The 22,168-nt window shown below is 37.6% G+C and overlaps 1 protein-coding gene across 5 annotated transcripts in view; it reads right to left on the bottom strand.

Annotated features, from left to right (window-relative positions):
- The window catches only part of PIP5K1B (phosphatidylinositol-4-phosphate 5-kinase type 1 beta), a 306,204-nt gene that overhangs the window by 230,907 nt on the left and 53,129 nt on the right, over positions 1–22,168 (bottom strand). The window lies entirely within an intron of this gene.

The following is a 22,168-nucleotide window of genomic DNA, read 5'->3' as shown; positions in this document are numbered from 1 at the left end:
AGAAGTGGGCGAAATGGGTGCGATGTAAAACTTCGCAGGAAGCGGGAAGCAAGGGCGACCCAGCCAGGTGGCAGGCGGGAACCAGGAGGGGAGGAGAAAGTGTGGCCTGGAGTGGAGAGTGAGGGCTGGCGTGACGTGAGGTGGTGGACCAGACCACATTCTGGTCTTTATCTTGAGAACAATGAAAACTTAAAGGGTTTTCAAGCATGGGTATAATAGCAACTGAAAAGCTCACTGGCCTGCAGTCTGGAGAACAAATACTGGGAGATTAAAACCTTACAGAAAAAAGGCCAGAGAGGATGGTAATTTGCACTAAGGTGACAGTGTGGAAGTGGAGATGGAGAGAAAAGTAAATGAGAACTGTTTAGGTTAGGGGAAAAAGCCAAAACAGGGGATGGTACTGATACTGATTGACAGTCATAGTTCCAGCACAAGCATATGTGTGAAGTATGAAGGATTAAAGGAAAACCAGTAGGTCCTCACATTTTAAAAATAAAAACACTATTCTTGGCTCATGTAATTAATATGAAACCTTGATAGCTCATTAAAAGTGAGTTTATTTGTTCATTTATTCAGTCAAGGTTTTTTTTTTTTTTTTTTCCAGCATACTTACTATGTGCCAAACACTGCTAGGAAATGGGCCCTAGTCTGAGAACTTTTAATTCTTACTGAGGGGAAAATACAGAAATAAACGCAGGCTATTTTCAGATAGTGGTAAAGCCTTAGGAAAAACAAGATGGTGTGATGGAGTACTACTGATAGAAGGCAGCGGACAATTAGAGCTGAGATCTAAATGACAAGCAGCAGCAAGTCACGTGGACATCTGGGGAATGAGTATTCCAAGCAGAGAGAATAGCAAGTGCTAAGGCCCGAGGCAGCCATGAGTTTGATGAGTAAGCGGAAAAAGAAAGAAGGGCAGTGCTGCTGAAGCATAAGAGCGGCGAGTGTTAGCAGAGGGTAAGAGTTGGATCTCATTCTGAGTATGATGAAAAGCCACTGGAGGGTTTTAAGCAGGGGAATGATATTATCTGGTTTATGTTTTAAATATCACTTAGGCTCTGTGGAAAACAGGCTGAAAGAGGACCACAGTGGAGGCAGAAGGATGAATTCAGGGCCTATGGCAACAATACAGATAAGATTCTTGGACTAGGGTTGTAGCAGTGTCAATGGGGAGAAGTAGAGAGACTGAGGCTATGTGTTGAGTTAGAACCAATAGGATTTGCAGATGGATTAAATTTAGATTGTGAAAGAAATAGATTATTCGAAGGGGACTCATAGCTTGTTTTATTTAAACTGGTGAGATGGTAGTATTATTTACTGAGAGAGGAAAAGAGCACATTTAGAGCTGTAGAAATTAAGAGATCTGAAGCAGAAGAACAGAAGGTAGAAAGAACCAACATTTTCTAAGTGCCTACTCCCTGCTAGGTACTTTAAACACTCCATAATCCCACTTAATCCTCACTGCGTAGATATTGTTATGCTCATTTTGTGAAGGAATGATTGAAGTTCAAAAACTGCAAAAGGTACTACAGTCAGTACACGGAAGAACAAAGATCTGAACCAATTTGAATCAAGGACTCATTTTGAAAACCTGTATTGTTTTCTCTGAATTTCACATGGATTAAAGAGAATTTCACATGAATTAGAGAAGGATGGCTAATTCTGCGATGAAAGAAAGGTCTAAAACCAAAGTTGGGAAAGGCAGAAGAAGGAGATAGATTTGGGAGACCAGGCAACAACAGAACCTAACAGCATGGATGTGCAGAGGATGAACAGGAGACACAAATGACTGAAGTTCAACTGTAAGTGGCTGAAAGCATGCTACAAATTATTCAATGAAAACAGGAGAGAGGAGGAAATGTCTACAAAAAAATTAATATTAGGTAAGTACAAAAGAACATTAAATATAGAACTCACTTTATAATACCCACAGCATATTACTGTTAACTTGCATATTACTAAATTATTACCAATGTGGCTCAAATGTGCCAGATATTGTTCATCCATGTCTGGATAAACATAATAATTACCTTTACTAATAAAACACAAGGATGGTGATGAGCCCACAAAATGAAACATCTATGCTATTTGGTTCTTGCCTGAACACACCTATTAGAGATCTTAGCTGGTTTCCCAGTTTCTACCCTTGTCCTTGTAGAGTTGGGGACAGAGAATTGACTGACACTTCCGGTCCCAGCACAAATATTAATACTGACTGAGAGGCTTTCATAACTGTTCCTTATAAAAAGCAATCGCAGTTCTCAACACCAAGTGTACATTCGCATGCCCCTTACTCTGTTTTTATTTTCCTCCGGAGTACCACATGACATATATGTATATATTTTCTTGCCTCTTTCTCTCCTGAGAAGGTAAGCTCCACAAGCGAAAGACCTTTGTTTTGTTCTCTGTTATATGCTTAATATCTAGAACAGGGCCTGGCACATTGTACTCAATAAGTACTTGTTGAATCATTGTGTGAATGCATGATAATGAATGAAAGGATGGATTAATATAGCTTTGTCTAAAAGGGAAGAGAACTCTACTATTTGAAAATCCAGTCTAACAGGCTTTTCTACACTGATTCTAGGAGCTCCATACCTTGATATATTTTTTAAATATCAGGAATATTATTATTATTTAGAGCGCCCTCCAGCCCATGCAAGTGTGTTACTGGAACTACTCATTATGTGAACTAAGAAACTGAAGCCCTAGGTTTTCTTTCTTTTTCAACCATATGCTCATAAAAATTTGATAGAATTAAAATGTTCAGTACTGAGGATTCTAGGCAGTGTTTAATATATTGAGTTACTTACTTCCTTTCGAAGGAATCAAGGACAAATGAGAGAAAATAGCAGCCATAAAATGCAATGTAGCCAGCTGCAAATGAATAATGCCAGAGGCAGGATCCAAGGAACCTCCCTGGCTCACTTCCCCCTTCTGGTTTCACTCCATAAATTAAATACCACTCTTAGTCAAGATTCATTCTCACTCTGAAGCCACAAAACCAGACATCTATTCAATAGTTAAACTTTATTGTGATTAACATTAGATTTTAAAGCAAAAGATATAACTTATTTTTAGGTTAAAAATAAATAGTTTAGGGCCAGGCGTGGTGGCTCATGCCTGTAATCCTGGCACTTTGGGAGGCTGAAATGGAAGCACTGTTGAGCCCAGGAGTTCATGACCAGCTTGGGCAAGAAAGACCCCATCTTATAAAATAAAAATAAATAAACAGCTTAAAAATGAGCAAAACAATATCTAGTATTGGGACAGAGTCCCAATCTAATATCTAATTTATAAGATCGCAATGAGGAATAAGTGGGACTAGAATGTTTAAAGTGACTAGCAGGGAGTAGGCACTTAGAAAAATATTATTACTAGATAGTTTTCTTTTAACTTCTAAGGACAATTTTTCACTATTAAATTTCCAAATATATGACAAGGCAAATTTCCACCTCTGAATCCAAACTGAATGAATGTAAAATACAAAAATGTGTGTATGTGTATAATCTGAAATGGGCTGGCAAATACCTCAATATTCCACATTAATTAGCATCAACAACCTACAGTAAAAATATTGCAGGAAAAACTGTGCTCTAAAACCATAGGAACTTAGGGTTAACTGTTACAACCACTTAGGAAAAATGTTTTGCTGTACCTATTAAAAGAAAATATATTTATAGCCCACGACTAAGGAATCCTGCTCCTGACGATATTACCAAGAGAAATGAGGGCATGTCTACTAAAAGACATGCATGAGAATGTTTCTTGCATTATTATTATTTGTAATAGCTCCAGACTCAAACAATCATAATTATACAATGGAACTCTTTACCCAACAACATGGATGAGTTACAATATAATGTTGAATGAAATAAATTAAGTACAAAAGAATACATACACTATGACTTCAGTGTTATGAAGTCCCAAAACAGCCAAAACCAACTTAGAAGTCAAAATACAGTAGTCCCCTCCTACCCACAGCTTCGGTTAACCTATGCCCAACGTTGGTCCAAAAATATCAAATGGAAAATTCCAGAAATAAACAATTCATGAGTTTTAAATTGCATGCTGATGTGAGTGAGTGGCATGATAAAATCCGGTACCATCGCGCTCCATCTGACCCGGGACGTGAATCATCCCTACAACCAGTGTATCCATGCTGTCTATGCTCCCTGCCCATTAGTCACTTAGTAGCCATCTCAGTTACCAGATTGACTGCTGTGGCAGTGCTTCTGTTTGAGTAACTCTTATTTGACTTAATAGTGGCCCCAAAGCACAAGAGTAGTGATGCTGGCAATTGTAATATGCCAAATAGAAGCTGTAAAGTGCTTCCTCTAAGTGAAAAGGTGAAAAAAAAATATGCTGAGATTGCTAAGATCTGTGGTAAGAACAAATCCTCTATCCATGAAGTTGTGAAGAAGAAAAAAGAAATTTGTGCTAGTTTTGCTGTCGCACCTCAAATTGCAAAAGTTATGGTGACAGTGTGTGATAAGTGCTTAGTGAAGATGGAAAGGGCATTAAATTTGTGGGTGGAAGAGATGAGCAGAAAGCATTCCAATTGATAGCAATGTGTTGCATCAGAAAGCAGTGAGCCTATATGAAGATTTCAGCAAGGGATCTCCTGAAATGAGTGACACCAAGCCACTTACTGCAAATAAGTGATGGTTACACCGATTTGGGAATAGGTTTGGATTGACAAATATAAAATTTACTAGAGAGGTTATGTCTGCCAATGAAGAAGCTGCTGCCACATTTCCAGCAGAGCTGAAGAAGTTTATCAAGGAAAAAAGATACTATCTGAGTGAGACTTCAATTGCAATGAAACTGGCCTCTTCTGGAAGATGTCCAGTAGAATCTACATTGATAAAAATACAAAAGAGGCACCAGACATAAAACATGGAAGGACGAATTAGCTCTAGTACTATGTAGCCATACACATATAGTATTTGGTTTCTGCGGTTTCAGGCATCCACTGGGGGTCTTGGAACATTTCCCCTTGGATGAGCGGGGACTATTATAGTGGTTACCCTTAGGACTGACTGGGAAGGTCTACAAGAAAATGTTCTATATCCTGATCTGTGTGCTAGTTTACACGGGTGTACACATATGGAAAACATTATCAAAATATTTGAAATGTATACACGTTTCTATATAAAGTTGATCTTAAAATGTTCTTGATATGGACAAAACCACCATGGAATGTAAATGGAGAAGGAGAGAATAGGATAAGAATGTATGTACTTCAATTGGAAGGAAGATACCTTATTCAAGCACTAACCAGAAATCTAAACTGGAATGCTGAGCTTCCAAATCTCTCTGACAGACAACAGTATCAGTGGAAGAGAGCTAACTTGACAGTAGAGAGAAAAGAGAAACACACACACACCCCTAAAGTTGCATTTCATTGGGGCCCTAAACACCAGTAGACTCCAGCAACCTCACATAAACTCTGAAGACTTGTCTGAATCCAGTTACAGATCACCAAGAATAGAACCATCAGCTTTTCTTGGCCCTGTTCCCACAGTACCCTTAAAGTTAGTTACTTCTAAGAAAGCAATAAGGAGGAAATGAAGCCCATTTTATTGCCTTTTATTTTCTCAACTGCAAGCTTTGTGTATTTTGTTCAAGCAAAGTCGGCTCTGCTGCCTTTCAGTGGTATCCTCCTAGAATAATTCATGAAATGGAACAGAATTAAAGTAGCATCATAGGAACTCAGCGTGGGCTGTTAGAACATATGTGAAGAACAAGAATTGTATTTAAGGACACAATTCTGGCCACCAAGAACTTATTTGGTTATTCTGATGAAAGAAAATAATAGATGATCTCAGAAATTTACCAACCATTCAATTTACAAATAATTATTGAGGGCCCGTTAAGTACAGACACCCTCCATGTTATCTACCTTCAAATTACTTAATCTAATCCTTAAAACTTCAGAGCAACAGCAAAGATTAGAAAATCAAGGTAGAAGTGTACAAAGGGGCTACTGAGCCCTCTCAACTTTGATAAACTGAAAAGCCATCACACCACTGCATGGAGACATATCCTTCTTGTGGAGACAGTGAACAGATAGAAAGGGGCCTCAGAGACTTGATGGAAGAATCTTACAGGCTAGGCCCTCAGCACAATTCAAGTAAACAAGTAATTGTGGACTGTAGTTACTTTGTTCAGTTTTTTCCATGGGGGACTATAAAGGAAGATATTAAAATAGCCATCTAACCCCCAGTCTCTAATCCCTTAAGTCTTTTGAATAGAATAGAAAACAGGATTGATATCTCTCCTTGTTCCTCACTGTCCATTTTTTGGTGCCTTCTCTTCAACATTAAAACCCTCCTAGGCCATAATCCAAGAGTATAATTGATAGCCCTTTCTTTGGTGAAATGCTGCTCTCTGCCTGTCTGCTATCCTTCCCTTGAAGGATTAATCCATTTGTCAAGGGGGTGGGGGAACTGTTGGCTTTATGGATAATGTATAAACTTTAAAACATGCAAAGGCTGCAAATCTCGTTGGATTTATATACTTGGACCTTTCAGCTGGGTGGGTGTTTGGGAAACTTAAGAGGTCAGTGCATTAGTACACAGAAAGACCACAGCAAAGAAAGAACCAAACTTGGAGTCAGATTATCGTACTTGCAGTAGTGGGACTTTGGGCAAGTCTGTCAACCTCTCTAGGCTTCACTTTTGTCACTTATGAAGCGGGGATGAAGCCTTTTCGTTGTAAAGATAAAATTATGTGGTGTCCATAAAAGGCCTTGCAAACAGTAAAGGCCTATAACAGAGTTCTTTATTCACATATTCAGTGCCATGATCACAAAATGATCCTACCCTTTTTCTACCACTCTTACCAGAAGGCTTCCTCTGTTTTCTTACTTTCAGTTTGATTCTGTGGAAGGAAATTCTTCGTCTTCTTCCCTAAGGTTATATAGTAATTATAGAGCTATACGTTTTCTGTGGTCTAAAAACTATGAATTGGAAGGTTCATATACAAGCAGGCACAGTTTCTGAGTAGGATAATTGGGCAAAACCACATTTCTAAGATCTTTGCAGCAGAATCTGTGCATCTGGGAAGAGAGATGGGCACTGGGGCAGAGAGGCCATCAATAACTAAAATGTGGCTGGATCAGTGAATACTATTCCCTACAGCAAGCCATTTGTTAATCCCCAACAGTAGCGGCTACCCTCCCCAGTAGCGCTGAACTTTTCAATTGGGACTAATCCCAAAGGCTTATTCTTATTTATTCACTTAAAACCCCATTTTGAATTACCGCTGTCATGTCACCATCCTTCTTGGCATACAATAAACTGCAGGGGGACACATATTTGGCTGTGCCTGACAAACAGGTTGAACCCAGCCTCTCTCAGATAAAATAAGAAGAGCAAAGAGGAAGAAACGGAGAGAAGATTCAAGAAGTTTCGGTAGTTACTATTCCTTAAGGTGTGTCTTTCCCTCCACGTAGCTGACATCTAGAGAGATGTTTGGAGGAGCAGGTCAAATGTTCAAAAGAAGTTTGAAGCTGCTGCTGCAAACCTAGAGATTCATAAGCAACATGCCTTAGGGAAATTTTTTGGTTTTAGAAGGTGACAACTTTACAGCCAAGAATTCCTTAGCCTCTAAGATGCTTTAAGATAAAAAGGCATATTACAGAGAGAGCGGGCAGTTTCTTCTCTTTTCATGCAGCTTTCCTTTGAGCTAAATATGACCAGTAAATGCAACAAAAAGAAAAAATATTAAGGGTAGGTGTGTTCTAATTCCTCCTACCCCATACAGATTTATAAACTGAATACAACTGTATTTCAGTATCCACAACTTTTTCAACTGTAGCTCAATTTGATAGTAGGAAATGAATTTTTATCACCCACAGAGTTCAGCCATCTGAAAGTTCCCACTTACTAGGAAACGGTACAGGTTTTTTTTTCTTCACTCTGCTTTTGGAACTAAAAGTCTAAGATAGTAACCTTCTTCAGCCCTTGCAGTTAAGACACTTTTCATCAGACAAGGCTGTCTTATCATTATCATTATCACACCATGGTAGTTCACACCCAGCAAGGGCCTATGTGCCAAGTACCTTGCTAAGTATTTTGTGTATATTAACTCATTCCATTTCTAGGATTCTTACCCTCATTTTATAGATAAGGGAAATGAGACACAGAAAGGAGAGGTTAACTAAGTTGCCTCAGGTGACAGTAGAGGAATTTGAGCCCAGGGGTCTGGCTTCAGAAGCTGAGCTCTTAATCATCATTCCCTATTGACACACATGAAATACAACTGGGTTTTTCCAAGCTGCCATTTTCAAGGTGTTCCAGGTTTTCTTTGAAGACTGTTGGTGGAGTTGAGGTATACAGGATAGCCATTCTGCTTATCAGAAAGATAGATGAGGGGTCCATATAATTGTATGGGCTTACAGATACTAGCGAGTTTATAAAATTAAGCAATTAGTAAATGCCCTATTTGTCCCAAAGCAGTTGTGAAAACTAATGCAAAGGGATAGAACCACAACATGTCAGATCTGAAAGGGACTTTAGAAATCACCCTCACTAACTTTCATCAGCAGAGAATCTGAGGTTCAGAAGGAGCCAATGATTTCTTCAGGGCGAAAAAGGCATCCAAGAGAGAGCTAGGATGGTTGATGAAGTCTGTAAGGATTGCTCCCTAATGTTTGATCTCTAGATTCCTCTTTCACTTCACACTCTTTCTCTATGAAACAGCAACCACTCCCATGGTTTTAACTATGATCAATATGCTGATATCTCTCAAATTTCTATCTCTAGATAGGGCTGACATCTCCAGACTGTCATAGTTACTTATGAGACATTTCTACTATATGTTCCACAGATTCTTCAAACGCATCTACACATGAACTCAGTTCTACCCCAAACCCACTACAGCAGCAGTCCCCAACCTTTTTGGCACCAGATCAGTTTCATGGAAGGCCATTTTTTCCATGGGATGGGGTGGGCAGTGCAAGGGGGATGGTTTGGGGATGAAACTCTTCTACCTCAGATCATTAGATTCTCATAAGGAGTGAGCAACCTAGATCCCTCAAATGCACAGTTCACAATAGGGTTTGGCTTCTGTGAGAATCTAATGCTGCCACTGATCCAACAGGAGGCGGGGCTCAGGCAGTAAGGCTCGCTGGCCTGCCACTCACCTCCTGCTATGTGGCCTGGTTCCTTACAGGCCACGGACTGGTACCAGTCCACGTCCCAGGGGCTGGGGACCCCTGTGTACAGCACTTCTTTTGAGCATAAACTGCACAACAATCTCTCCAGACAACCAAGTCAATACTCAAATTATTCTAGATCCTTGTCTCCTTCATCCTTATTTTAACCCTGAGAAGTCGGACCCCAACAAGGTGCAGGAGGACTGGTGGCAAACGGCAGGAAAAGAGACGAAGAGAATCATGCCCCTCCTTAGGAGCTGAGCTTTTTAATTTGCCACTCCCCTTCCTGAGGGAGAGGAGTAAGTATAATGAAGTCGGAGGCTTAGCTAATTACATAGCACTGGACACTTGGGATACCAGCTTGAAACAGTGATTTGACCTGGTAGTGGGACATTTTATTGCCTAAGAGTGAGCAGAAAGAAAGGTTCTTGAATTTTCATTCAGAAGCCAGGGAAGACCTTTCCCCACTGAATACATTTATAGGAAAGGGCAAAAACAAAGAGTATTTCTGATTATATTCCATGAGTGCTGCTTGTTGCATAAAGAAGGACAGAGGTCACTTGTCAGAAATGCTGAAGAAATAACGATTGTGGATTTTTCAGGGGTGGGGGCAGGAACTGGTGATCTGGAGAGAGAGCTCTAGTAGACAGCCTAGGAAAGAAGGTGTGGAAAACCCAGATGAGAGGAGCCACACCGTAGGCAGGTGGTAACAAACTGGAGGCAGTGAGATAGGCTATGTTTTCGAGAATTTGTCTAATTCAAATTGACAAAGTATTTTTCAAGTTCCAACTGGGTACCAGGTACCCTGCTAGGCATTTTCACGAAGAACTAGAGGAAAGCAAGCAATGTCATGCCACTGTGACAGGCCATGGAAGTGTTCTTGAGGACAGAATTTCCTTAAACATTTGTTCTTTCCCCAGAAGTAACTAGAAGTAAGAAAAATACCGATGATACAAAAGGAAAGACAGATGGAACCAAAACCCTAGAGTGTATTGAGGGCACAGAAGTAAGGGCAAAATTGACCAGACGCGCTGGCTCAATCCCAGCACTTTGGGAGGCCAAGGCGGGTGGATCACGAGGTCAGGAGATCGAGACCATTCTGGCTAACATGGTGAAACCCCATCTCTACTAAAAACAAAAAATTAGCAGGGCGTGGTGGCAGGCACCTGTAGTCCCAACTACTCAGGAGGCTGAGGCCGGAGAATGGCGTGAACCCGGGAGGTGGAGCTTGCAGTGAGCTGAGATTGCACCATTGCACTCCAGTCTGGGCAATAGAGCGAGACTCCGTCTCAAAAATAAAAAAAAAAAAAGAGCAAAATTATAGGTTATAAATATTTATTTATTTGAAGTCTATAAAATAAACCTTAGCTTTAGATTGGCCAAATCTGGGGAATTACATTGTTCTTTTCTCATAAATAATAGCTAGTTACACTTTCAGTGTGCTGCTTATGTTTAACCCAACCCATCATTAACAACATAAAAAACATCTGCCCTTCTGCAAAAATGAAGGGAAAATGCAATTAATGCTACTGCTTTTCGAATACCTAACAAATCTGGCCATCAGATGTAAAAAAAAATCACAGTATAAGTGACAGTGAAAACCTGTCCCATTTTTCCTACTTAATTTGCTCTTGGAAAATGTAAAATCGAAAGGCTCAATTAATCTTAATGATATGTCACAGAACAGAAAGATCTCCCTGGGCTAAAAAGCATTCTGCACATGCCTCAGAATTCAAAAGAAGGAATGAATTGAGGAAGATGTAGACAATGGTCAGTTCCCCACAAAGATGGCCTCTCAATCTTCTTTTTCAATTTTTAAAATAATTTTTCAATTTAAAAACTAATACAGGGGAACTAGGGATGCATTACTGGGAATAAACAAGTTGTACATTTACTGAGGCTAACATTTCATCATTTGTTCAAATGCTTCCATGGCTTTTCCCAACAGGGCAACTATGACTAGCTAATTTCTAAAAGTACTGTTGTATGACCAAGAGTGGAGAAGGTTTGCCCGCTATCTTTACTTTATTATCAGCACCAGGGGTTTCTATTGAAATGCCTCCAAGGGCCAACAGATAGATAACTAATGGGTGACAGCACTGAGAGAATAGAGCATTTGCACTTAACAGACTGGAGAGACCGAGGCACCTAAGGGTGGCTGACAGCCACTGCTCAATTCCACCCAACAGTTGCCCTTGCAGAAATGGATGCCATACATTGCCCAAGCTTCTAATTTTTTAATAGAGGTAAAAAATCTAGATTTTTTAAAATGTGGATGCTCACAAATTGTAGATGTTCAACTAAAAAACAAATTTAAAAGTAAAACATAGGGTAGACCTAATCAAAAGGTTCTAAAGGCTGTCTTAGGCTCTGAGGACAAGCTGTGATCTCTGACAACCCATTCTTCTCTCTCCTTACTTTACAGTCTGTGCCTTCCTTCCCCAGGACTGTGAATTCCTCTTCTGCCCCTTGATGATCACTGCTCCATAAAGCCCTTTGTCATTTTTATTTATACCCAACTCCTGTCTCTGGCTACATGGTCTCTGAGAAAGGGCAGCCACTGTGTCTTATAGGTAAAGTGTCCTGCAGCGCTTAGTTGTAGGGCCTAGTGTATGTCACATACATATGAATGATGGTGGAAACTTCGGATCATGTATACATCCACTTTTTCCTTTTCTCCCCACTTCTATTCCCACCTGCATAGTTGTAACTAGCCATTCATCTTACTGATTTTTCTTGTTGTTTCCAATAATTTTTCAGTCGATTCTTTCTAGCTGTGCAGTTGAAATATCTGCAAATAATGTTAACTTTGCAACTTCCTCCCAATATTTATGTCTATTATTTCCTTATCTCCTGACTGGCACTTTCCGTGTAAGGTTTATAATTTCAGTGAAAGTCGGTATTCTTATCATATATTTGATTTAAATGGGAGTGCATTCTACTTATTTTACTAAGTTTTAATTTTTTTCTTTTTATTTGGGAATATGTGTCAGATTTTTTTTGTTACCATAAACTTATTTTATTTATTCCTTTAAAAGTTCATTTTAGTGGTATATAATTTAGTGCAATAAAATTCACTCTTTTAAATAATACAGTTCAGTTAGTTTTGACAAACTTGAACAGTCATGTAACCACTGCCCAAATTAATGTACTAGTAGATGTTGAATTTTAGTATTTTTGGCACCTATTAAGATGACCATACAGGTTTTTCTTTTTTCATCTAATATGTGGACTAGATTCTCCAAAATTGAGCCAAGCTTAAATTCTTGTGATGTATCTACTTGATCATGGTATTATTTAATGCATTGCTAAATTATTTCTTTTTCTTTTTTTTTTTTTGACAGAGTCTTGCTCTGTCACCCAGGTTGGAGTGCAGTGGTGCAATCTCGGCTCACTGCAGCCTACGCCTCCCAGGTTCAAGCAATTCCCCTGCCTCAGCCTCCCGAATAGATGGGATTACAGGTGTGCGCCACCATGCCTGACTAATTTTTGTATTTTTAGTAGAGATGAGGTTTTGCCATGTTGGCCAGGCTGGTCTTGAACTCCTGACCTCAAGTGATCTGCCTGCCTCGGCCTCCCAAAGTTCTGGGATTATAGGCGTGAGCCACAGCGCCCGGCCTGCATTGCTAAATTCTATTTGATGGTATTTTATGAAAGGGTTTTACATCAAGATTGATCTGCAGTGTGTGTGCACATACAGGCACATACCAATGCCAGCTCTCTTTGTGAAATTTTGGTACTAAGATCATTCTGGTATCTTAAAAAATCTTGAAAGTCTGTCTTTTGCTCTATACTTAGACAAAGTTGAAATAGTAATGTGACCATCTGTGAAGTTTACATGGGGCACTCTAGTTTATACTGATTCTCTCAATTAAAGCTCCCTTCGATAAACTACATAGTTGCCCTACTTAATATCAATATCCCTGAATGTTTGAAGAATTTACTGGGGCCATCTGGGGGCCTGCACTTTGAATTTAGAAAGCACCTTTTGATAACATTTTCATTTCTTTCATGGTTACTGACTCTCTCTCCTGGCACCACCTTAATAAAGTAAATTTTCCTAGTACCACTCACTTCACCTGTCTCCATAGTGTTTCACATAGTACCTAACAATATTTTTTGGTTACTTCTCCTTTTTGATATCTGATGTTCTTGATTTTTACTTTTTTTGGGTAATAAAGATATATTTATTTATTGTAAAAAAATTTTTAAATACAGATACATAGAAAAAAATGGTTGAAAATTACCCACAATCCCATCACTCAGAAATAATTACTTTTGACATTGTAATAAAAAGCATTCCAGATTTTTATCTGTGTACATACCTACCTATCTACATAATGCAATGTTTATTAACCTGCCCTTTCCATATTATATGTTGTGAACACCTTTTCTATATCAGTAAATATAGACTTACATCTTCAATTTCAATGGCCGTGAAATATGGCTATTCAATGACCTTCTTATATATATTTCTAATAGGGAATAAGCAGCTAGGTTAATTTTTTTCAACTATTTTTAACAATGTTGCATTGAACATTATATAAGATCTTTGTAGGTTCATTTTGTTGGACAGATTATTCAAAGTAGAAGTGCTAAATCAAAGATAGATACATTTATAACAATAGTTTTTGCTTATGAGATGTTTTTATTTCATATATAAAAAAGCAGCAAAAAACAAAGTAAAAGTTTCCTGCAATCCACTATTCAGTGGTAGCCTCTGTTAACATTTTGTTATAGATATCCACCAAGTCTTAGTGCACATTCTTTTTTTAACCATATTATACATACCAGGTTGTCACCTCCTTACCATATTATGCCATCTTTTCCTACACAGTATCATTCTATATAGCTACAAGGTACTCAGTACCTTGATTTAATTTTCTACTAATGGATTATCTACTAATGGAAATTTAAGGTGTTTCCAATATTTGAGATTAGAAACAATGCTATCATGAATATCATTGTCTTTATTTTTTTGCCCCTTGTCCAATTACTTCCTAAGGTTAAATTCCCAGCAGTGGAACTCCTAGATCAGAGGATATGTATAGCAAGGCTTCTTGTAAACACATCACCCTTGAGAAAGTCTACATCAATTGACATTCCCAACAGATCTGACTGTGCTTGTTCTCCACCTCTGCTTCAACCTTGGTATGATCATTCTTCTTAGCCTTAGACTTAGATAACAAAAAGTGGCACTTTTTTGTTTTTTAAGTTTGCACTTTTAAAAGTTACTAACAAATTAGATATTTTAATGTGCTTTTTGGTCCTTCTCAATAAATGGCAAATCACTTTCCATAATCTATTAGTATTTCTCTAAACACAAAATAGCCATAATAAACTATATTTGTTTCTTAAATCTTAGGTCCTATTTTGATGGAGAATTTATCTTAAAAGAAAAAAATGCATGCCTTGTACATTTAAAAATAGCTCTGGCACTTCTGCTTGGAATTTTACTTTAATCCAAATCAGACAAGAGAGAACGACCATTTTCTCCATGTTGCATTAATAAAAATTTGTACTAGGCATCATTATGAAATATTTGCTAGAACACAGAATTCAGTACAGTACAGGTACACCCTCAAATTTCCAGTGAAATATAAGCATTTTAATAAATATTTTATGACACAGTTTCATCTCCAACTGCTCCATGGAAAAGACCATTAACATGTTACTAGTGGCAAGTTCTGTTTCATCACAATGCCAACATCTGTAATGTTTGAAGTATTAAAAATTAGAAGCGCAGTTTTTCTCAGAGCTTTCATTTTTAAATAAGCACCCATTATAAACAATTGTAACTGATTTCCTTTGGAGTAAAAACATGGTAAACACTCACTTTAAAAAAAAAAAAAAACCGGTTAAGAACGAATGACCTGCAAGTGAATTCAAGATAATGAGCAGTGATTGTAGCATTCCATCAAAGCATTTTTGTTGAAATGCTTTAAAACCATATTCGGAATGCGTGTTCTAAAAGGCAGGGATTTACATGGGCCTTCTCCACTTTTTAAAAAAAATCAGTTTTATTTTAAAATGCAAATGTCAAATATGCTTAAAATGCTTCAGTATTTTAAATAACCATCACTAAAGAAATCAAGGTAATTATAATTTCAAACATAAAATCAATTTTTCTTTGCTACATTGATGTTTATGGTTAAGAGACCACAGAACGAAGGTGAGGACAAGGAAAGCTTTAGTTTATCACCTGTAACTAGCATAAATTCTTTGTCTTTGCTAGCATTATTACTTTTTGTTTTGACAAATTACTGCCTAATCTGTCTGAGCTTACAATGCTTGATAGAATATATAAGGTAACATTATAGCATTAAACAGTAGTATGAAAATCCAGTAAAATAAATGTTTATATCCCTAAAGCATTCAGTAGAAAGATACCCAAATTCTAAAGGCCTACACTAGTACCTTGATGAGTTAAGTTTATTATTACACAAATATAGCAACTTCATGAGACAAATGTTATACTCCCAACTCATTCATTGAACTACAGGTCCTCAAACAGAATGGATCTCAAAATCTAGTGTAAAAGATGATTAAAACAACAAGTTAGGAAAATAAGATGACATTTAGAAGTGGAAATGCCATCCTATGTAATCAATAGTACTGTGAATTCTCCCACAGTGGATGGGCTGAACTGAATATCCCCAAAAATAATGTACTGTTTAGGTGCTGAATGCAATGAATAGATGAACACTATGGAGACCATTTATTGTTGAGATTAAAGTAAACCCCAAAATATCACCAAACAGCAGCCAACTTTAAAGAAAATCAAGATGAACTGGCAAACCACTGACATCTCCTGAAAGCATGCTGAAACAAAGGTGATGATTCCAAAAAAAAAAAAAAAAAAACAAAGAAGTTGTAGTAGAGGGGTGTCCAAAAAAGGGATATCTGTAAAAGGAGAGGGAAGAGAAAATCAGAGTGTCACCAGCATTTCCAGAGAAGGTCCCAACCAGGTCCTGTTTCTCATCTCTCTAGCAGACAAGTAGTAAGTGAGCAAGGCTAATCCACCAGCCTTTCAAAGCATTCATTTACATTTACTCCGACTCTCCTCATCCTCACTTAAGAAACTATTTGATGTTCACACAGGAGCTCAAGGAGATTTACCAATTCATGGGAAGGAAATACACCACCTCATTGCCATAATTATCACAGCATGCTGAGTGGTTTCTATTTTGAGTGTAAATTGATAAAATGGCATTTTTCTTCATCAGTCTCTCTAATGATTTCGAGTAGTATGCATCAATTCATGGGGTCTAATCAGCCTTGCCAAATGATGACACGGAGTTTATAAATCTACAGAGCTGGGAATTGTATTATTTTTTAATATCCTTCACAATTTCCCCAGCCAACAGTATTACGTCAAAACTCCTTAGCACAGGCTCTGTAGCCTTTGCCTAATTTTTCAACCTCATGTAATATCATTGTGATCATCATCATTGTCTACAATGGCAGCTGACATTTGTTGAGTGCTTTTTATATATCAAGCCTAACCTAAGCATTTTACTGATGACATCTCATTTAAAACAAAACCCCATGAGGTAGGTAGTGTTGTTTTATTGCTCTTACTAAATGAGGAAGTAAAGCACAGGAAGGTTAAATGCTTTGCCTCATTCACCTGCCCACATGAATCTCACACTTAAGTCATACTCAAATATCTGCAAGTCTTGTAAATGTAGTATGCTTTTGCATACCTCTTTGCACAGGCTGCTGGCTTGGCCCAGAAAACCATCCAACTTTTTCTTGTCTCACCATTTCCTATTGATCCTTCAAGACTCCGTTTGAGCAAAGCTTCCTCTGAAAAACCCAGATATCCCAGTCCATCCTAAGAAAAGTCAGATGCTCCCTTCTTCTGTGCTCTTATTACCGTATGTACCCATTCACACATAACATGAGTCTGTTTGTGAATCTGTTCCCCACTGTGCACAGCCTCTCTCATAGAGAATGCCAGGGTCCCTGCATAAGGCCTCATATTCTATAACTACACTACTCCAGAGGGTACCACTCATATAGACTATAGAGTGAGGAAAATGGCAATACGTGGAGTTGCACAGTATGGGAGCTCTAAGGATAGTATCCCCATTGTCTTCTAAAGGAAGTGGCACATCGCATACACTCATAAACGTTTCTAAGTGACTGAGTGGCTGAAACAGAGACCACAATAAATGTGAAATGGAACTTAACCATTGAGCCCTCTTAACCAATTTATTATCCTCCAAATCAACACTTAATAAGTGCAAGTCTAAATAATACCATTAACCTAAAGATAAGTGTTAGTTCTGCTGCCCACTGTAAGTACACTCAAAAATCTCTGGTTTATCCCTTCTATATCAGCTTCCTGTGCATTTTCTTTAAATGTTAACAATGAATTTTGAAGATTTCCTTCTCAGCCTTTGATAATGGCATAATTAATCTGCAAATAGATGTGGCATTTCCAAAGATGCAAATAATTACAGTGAGAGCTACACATAAAAAATCTACCCAAGAATGGACTGAAATGCAAATTAATACAGTCTAATTTTTTCTGTTTTAATGAGCATGTTCACTGTGGGCATTATGCATCTGTATTCAGAAAAACAACATTCCACGACTTTCAACCACCTGCTCAGCAGGGAGAAAAAATTGCACAATGAACTTTGGCAGACATTTATGATATTTTTTATTAGAAGTAAAAAAAAATTAAGCTTAGATAATACATTCTATTTCTTTTAAAAGGACACAGTTTCTATCTTTTTGTGGATAGGAACATGATCTTAGGTAAAAGAACCTTCTACACATAACCAGCTTTAAGAAATAGCTGGAGATTGTGACAGCTTTCCCTGAAGAGAATCTCTTCAGTTAATCCAGGACATTACTTAGCCCTAATTTTTTCAGTTGATTCCTGCCATCCATTAACTAATTCAGAGTGTGAAAAGGGAACAGAGGAAAATAAATTACTAGCTCTGCAATTATTGGTTAAAACTTTAAAAACTCAGAAACATGGCAATGTGATAGGCAGAAAATGACTGCCAAAAGATGTCCACATCCTTACCCCTGGAAACTGTGACTATAGTCTATCACATGGCAAGGGGAATTAAGGCTGCAGGTGAAGTTAAGATTGCTAATCAGCTGACCTTAAAATAAGATTATCCTGGATTATGCAGTGGGCACAGTGCAGTGACAAGGGTTCTTTCAAGAGGGAGGCGTAAGAGTCAGTGTACAAGTGGTATGATGTGAGAAAGACTTAACTGGCTATTGCAGCTTTGAAGATGGAAGGAGGCCATAAGCCAAGGAATGCAACCTAACTCTAGAATCTGGAAAAGGCAAGAAAAGGAATTCTTCCCCAGAGCCTCCAAAAGGAAGGCAGCCTTGTAGACATCTTAATTTTAGTCCAATGAGATCAATTTTGGCCTTCTCACTTCCAGAACTATAAGGTAATACATCTGCATTGTTTTAAGCCACTAATTCTGTGTAAATTTGTTACATCAGCAATAAGAAATGAATACAGGAAATTTCACCTAAGAGAAGAAATAAATTATTTCTATAATCTCTAAAGCATGTGAATATTTCTTCCCCCAAAGGAGAGCCAAGAGCTCCAGCAGACTACCATATCTTAATGGTCATTGCCTTCTCTACCATAACACTTCACAGCAATTTTATAGCAGTGGTCTGAAATATATTCAAATTGGTATGGAATTTTGAGGCTTTGTGCATACAAGATTCATTCCATTTTACAAGAGCCAGAGAGACCTCAGAGAACATCTGGTCAACTCCAGGTAATTAATGTGCATATGAAAACATCCATATCAGAAGGCTTGGGTAATACTATACTCCAGGCCTCACAGCTACTTAGTTGCATAGCCAATATAAGAATCTTCATTCTCTCTCTCTCCAATTATTCTCCAATTCCTTATGCTACTAGTAACTAGGATTAAATGATATACATAAAACTAAAACTAAAACCAAAATGATCACTATCTGCCAGATTGCAACCATCAGAAAATATGTATGTGTTTTTATGAGGTAGAACATGTCAACAGGAAAATTTGAGAATAGCACTCTTTAGAATGAAGCCAAAAATACCTTTCCACCCCGTCAGCAAGGCTTGGCTGAGACAGACTTTGGCATATGCTCATTTATTTTTAGCATATTTGTGAGCTCCTATGTGTTATTATGCTAATACTAGGGGCAGTACTTTAAGCAAAATAGTCATGGTTTTTTGGACTCAAGGAGCTTACAGTATGGAGGTGAGGACAGAGAGATAAGCAATGGGGTCTTTATTAGCTAAATGTTAAACCACAACTTAGAGGAAGAGTCCTGCAGAGTGAGCTGGCCTTCATGGTTTGTCTCTGACTCATGGACTATCCCAAAGTCCTAACAACTAGATAGGCCAACAACTCACTCTGAGAAATGTGGGTATGAATTCTCCTTTTCACAGAACTCCAGCCTCAGCAGCTAAAGAGAAACACCACTAGACACTGGTCATAGATAACTTAACTCCCACGTTTCACTGTCCACCTCCATTGCATTTCTTTGGAATAGTTCTGTTTGTTTGTTTGTTTGTTTTTTTCACTGAGGACATCTGTTGGCTTCAGGTTGGAATGTATGGTTAAAGTAACTTTTTCAAAGAAAGAGTAGTTTGACAACAATATTTTTAGTTCTGATTAACTAGAAGTAGTTTTTATTGATTTGTGAAAAGTACTAGGTAAAGCAATGACCCATCCCAAAAGAGAGCTGTGCTCATGGCTGAGTTACATGAACTGTGCCACAGAGCTGAGCTTGTAGCTAGCCACAGATGTTTTGCACACCAAAATTGTTTTATATAGTATTACTAAATTTAATACATTTAGCTCTACATTTGTTACCCTTAATAAACGCTAATCCAGATCTCCTAATATTTTAACTAATATGAAAATGCAGCTTCTGACCAACCCTGTTTGCTGCTTGAAATATTTCTTTTCATTTTTCACAAAAGTCATACCTTAGAAGATTGCTGTCTGATGGAAATTTTAATGTAAGACATACAAGTAATTTAAATTTTTCTGGTAGTCATCTTTTTAAATATACAATGTAATTGGTGAAATTTTAATAATGTATTTTAAAACTCAGTATACAAAAAACATTTCAGCATGAAATCAATGTAAAACGTAATGAGATTCCACATTTTTTTCTATTGAGTTTTCAATATTTGGATTGCAGTTTATACTTACTGCACATCTCATTTCAGGTGTTAAATTTTCTTTGAAAATATTGATTGTATTCATCCATTCTGACAATCTGTTTTTTAAATGGTGTGTTCAGAACATTTATATCTAGTGTACTTTTTGACATCGTTGGATTTAGGGATGCCATTTTATTACTTGTTTTCTGTTTGTTTCTTCTGTTTTTCATTCCTCAGTTTCCCCTTTCCTGCCTTCTTTTGGGTTATTTGTATATTTCTTAGTATTCTACTTTATTCTATTGTGTTTTTTTCACGTTTTATAGTTTTCTAAGTGCCCTAGAGATTACAATACACATGCTGTACTCAATTTTTAACAGTCTACTTAGAGTATCTTACCACTTCAACTGGAATGTAAAAACCTTAACACCCCATAAGTCCCCTTACTTCCTGCTTTATGCTATAGTTGTCATATATTACATCTGCATTCATTGAAAACCTCATCAGACAACACTTGTTTTCTTTCAACCATTATGCATATTTTAGAGAACTAAAGAGGAGAAGATTAATCTAGTGTATTTATCAGATATTCACCATTTCTATTTTTCTGCCTTCATTCCAGATGTTCTAAATTCTTTTCTGGCATCATTTCCCTTCTGTCTGAAGAACTTCCTTTAGCAATTTTCTTACACAAGGTCTACTACTGGCAATGAATTCTTTTAGTTTCCCTTCATCTGAGAATGTCTGAAAGTTCCTTAAGGATATTTTTGCTGAATATAGAACTCCAAGTTGACAATTATTTTCTCTTAGTAGTTTTAAAATGTTATATCACTTTCTCCATGATGAGAAATACATAGTCATTCAATCATTGTTTCTCTATATGTAATGCATTATTTTCCTCTGTTTTCAAGATTTTTTATTGTCTTGGGTTTTCAGCAGTTTGATGATGATGTGTTTTGGTGAGATTTACTTGGGTTTGTGTCTGGGGTTTTATGAACTTCTTGAATCTGTAGCTTTATGCCAAATCTTGGGATTTTTCAGTTATTATTTATTCAAATCTTATTCCAGTACCATACTTTTTTTCCTGTCTTTTCTTGGGGTTCTGATGCCATGAACATTAAATCTTTTATTATTATTCCACAGGTCCATGAGGCTCTGCTTACCCTCTCCCCCTAATCCTTTTTCTCTGTTGTTCACATTGTACAATTTCTGTTGAGCTATCTGCAAATTCACTGAATTTCCTCTCTTTCATCTCCATTCAGTTATTGAGCCTACTTAGTGAGTTTCAAGAACTATGGTTACTGCATTTTTGAATTCTAAAATTTTAATTTGGTTCTTTATATCATGTATTCATTTGCTGAGAATTTCTTTTTGTTTCAGAAGTGATTGTTTTTACTTGTTGAGCATTTTTATAACAGCTGCTTTAAAAGTCTGTTAGATAATTCCAACATCTTTGCCATTTCAGTACTGGCCTCTGTCAATTGTCCTTCCCCATAAAAATGGGTAATTTTCCTGGTTCTTCATATGCCAAGTAATTCTGGGTTGTATCCTAGACATTTGGAACACTCTATTACAAGACTCTGGGTTTTGTTTCAATCCTACCGAGAATGTTGCTATTTTTGTCTTAGCAGGCAATTGTCGTGAATAGCTTCAGGCTTCAAGTTCTAAACCTCTTTCTGTGGGTTATGTTTCCAGCATCAGTGTAGTTTTCAAAGCCTTTGTAGAGACTTCCACTTCTGGCCATAATGAAGTAACAGGAACCAGATTTACCCCTCTTTTGTCAATTTGGTGGAACTTCCAATTCTGGTCATTTCCCCTCATCATCCTGCCACTATTTACTTTTCAGGGTCCTCAAA

This window comes from Macaca thibetana, chromosome 15, assembly GCF_024542745.1.
Source record: "Macaca thibetana thibetana isolate TM-01 chromosome 15, ASM2454274v1, whole genome shotgun sequence".
NCBI lineage: Eukaryota > Metazoa > Chordata > Mammalia > Primates > Cercopithecidae > Macaca > Macaca thibetana.
This window is presented reverse-complemented; position numbering and strand designations above follow the sequence as displayed.